Genomic DNA, 2,951 nt, shown 5'->3' on the forward strand with positions numbered 1-2,951 from the left:
CACATAAGATGTACCAACCTGAGCGTGACCGTTGCCAGTACCGCCTGACTGGCCTTGTAGGGTTTTCGAGCGAGATCGTTGCCAGTGCCACTGGACTGGCTCTTGTGCGGGTGGCACATAAAAGACACCATTTCGAGCGTGGCCGTTTTCGTGCGGGTGACACGTAAAAGCACCCACTACACTCTCTGAGTGGTTGGCGTTAGGAAGGGCATCCAGCTGTAGAAACTCTGCCAAATTAGATTGGAGCCTGGTGTAGCCATCCGGTTTCACCAGTCCTCAGTCAAATCGTCCAACCCATGCTATCATGGAAAGCGGACGTTAAACGATGATGATGATGATGATGATGATATATAAAATATGTGTGTATAACCTGATCAGGTTATCTTGCCTGACACCAACCTCATTACGTTTTGTATCTTACTAGAATGATGAAATAAGTACTGGACAAAGTACAGGTACTAATATAAGTGAATAACAGATAAAAAAAACAACCCTTTGAATGAAGTGTTCCAGCATGGTTGCCATTCGATGATCAAAACCATATTAGTGAAGAATTGTAAAGAGATCTCTCACTTTATATTGAAGTGCTTTATATCTGGTACTGTACTGCTTACTAATTGCCTGTCTCTTTTATGACCATTGATGTCTAAAAGTGTAGGAAGAAACTTCAATATTTATATGACCATAAAAGAACTGTAACAGTAAGAATATAGAAATACTTTTATGAAGTAATTGGCAAAAACTAAATGAGTTAACCCTTTTGATACCAAACTGCCATTTTTCAATTCATGATGGTGGATTGGTGGAAATGGGAGAGTGTTGGATGAGATGCCTAGCGGTATTATATGTGACTCTTTGAATTTTGACTGCAATGTTTGTGAAGACAATTATTCCAAGCTGTATCAACTTTGCCTTTCCTTTCGATGGCATCTTGTTATGGAGAGGGAAGACTTTCTTGCATGATCACTCTGCTTTCTCCATGAAAACCATTGCCTAAGACTGTATCCTTGGTGAGGAACTTTTCAGTTGTAAATACTTAGGTTAACTATAACATGATAAAGGTAATTGATTGACCAGCACCCCTGGTTCTATGATACAAATCTCTCATTTTAAAGTATTCATAGGCGGAGACATGGCTAGGTGGTTAAGAAGTATGCTTCTCAACCACAAGGTTTTGATGTCAGCCCTGCTGTGCTGTACCTTGGGCCTTTTATTATAATCCTGGGCTTTATGAATGGATTTGGTAGATAGAAATTGAAAGTAGCCCATAATATATACATACATACTTATATATGTGTGTGTCTGTGTGTGAGTACAAGTGTGTGTGAGTACAAGTGTGTGTGAGTGTGCACTGCATGTGTATCTGTGTGTTTGCCTACAAATGTGCTTCTCTGAAGGTTGCAATCTATAAACAGTGATGTTGTCATTCTCCTGTCAACAAATTGTCTGCTGGCTTCTCACTTTTAAAAATATATGAAATAAAAGATCTCTTACTTGAAAAACAGGCAAAGATTAAGGACTAGAATGGCATTTAGGTGTGAAACAATGCTATAATAATATATTCATCTAACCCATAGAAACATAAACACAGAAATAAATGATTTAGGAAACTTTTAAGTTATGTTCTTAACATCAACTTATTGCAAAAGTTACTTCACTAAATTAGTTCAAATTCCTAATTATTTTAAAAATTAATTGATAAACAAGAACAGTGTATTTCTTTGAAATATAGTTACAAATAAAATAAAACATCTCAGGATCTTAAAATGCTATCACTGAATCCTATGTCATAACATTTTATTTACCAACAAGGAATATTAAATGTTAAGTATTATATTAACTGTAAGAATTATAACAGATGGGAAATTAGACTGCATGAAGTTCATACTTTCATCAGAGTAGTTTCTGATTCAACCAACTTAAACAGAATACAACTACAACATAAGCTGATACAATTATGACATAAGCTCAACTTAATAAGAGATTAATTTTCCCTCCTCAGAAACAACAGTATGCCAGCCATGTTCAGTAACAAACACTATATTTGCAATTTATCATATCTGTATGCTATACTGTTATTATTGTTTAGCTCCAGATCAACCCTGATTAAATAGGGCTATTATCAAAAGCATCCCTATCATGACCTTTCTGTCTTTTTAGGGTTAACATAGAACTACATCAATCTAATGTCATTTTCTTATTTAAAGACAGCAAACAATGATTAAAGGGAAATTTAGTTACTCTCTCTTGCTAGATGAATGATTATGAAGAGGATTGCTCATTGACACAATGATGTAATAGTCAATCAGTTAGGGGTCAACATAAATTATACCACTGAATGCTTCTTTGTTACATGGCTATGCAAGTACAAAAGCCCAAACAACTATTGGTAACTATTTTTACAATAGAAAACAAATCCTTTTAAACTCTGATATATTTCATGTCTGTTGTCTAAAGAAAATGCTTGAAACTTATAAATCATAATATAATGAAACAAAATATAAAAATCAGAAATATTGATATATAAGTTAATATGGTGGAAACTACAGCAATAAGAATAACAGTTTTTGTTTAATATTACATTGAAAATAAATGAAGAGAATTGCTATATAGTAATATTTTCTTAAACTTTTTTGATTTTTTTAAAATTAATAAATATCAATTTAGCTTTAAAAATGTAACAAACATTAAAATTCTTAAATATATTAAGTTTGTAATATCAATTTTTTTCTAGACATTTATGGGTTCATACATAGAAGCAAATTACTATATACGTAAATACTGTACAAGCACATGAACACATACATGCACATACATAATGTATACGTTTACATACATACAGCTGTGTATGTGTGTGTGTGTATATATATATATATATATATATATATATATGTATGTATGTATGTATATCTGTCTGTCTATCTATCTATCTATCTATCTATCTATCTATC

General features: G+C 33.0%; 1 protein-coding gene across 1 annotated transcript in view; it reads right to left on the minus strand.

The window, feature by feature from the left end:
- Nucleotides 1-2,951, minus strand: part of LOC106878977 (neuroglian) — a 562,318-nt gene that overhangs the window by 548,126 nt on the left and 11,241 nt on the right. The window lies entirely within an intron of this gene.

This window comes from Octopus bimaculoides, chromosome 1 (assembly GCF_001194135.2).
Source record: "Octopus bimaculoides isolate UCB-OBI-ISO-001 chromosome 1, ASM119413v2, whole genome shotgun sequence".
Lineage (NCBI taxonomy): Eukaryota > Metazoa > Mollusca > Cephalopoda > Octopoda > Octopodidae > Octopus > Octopus bimaculoides.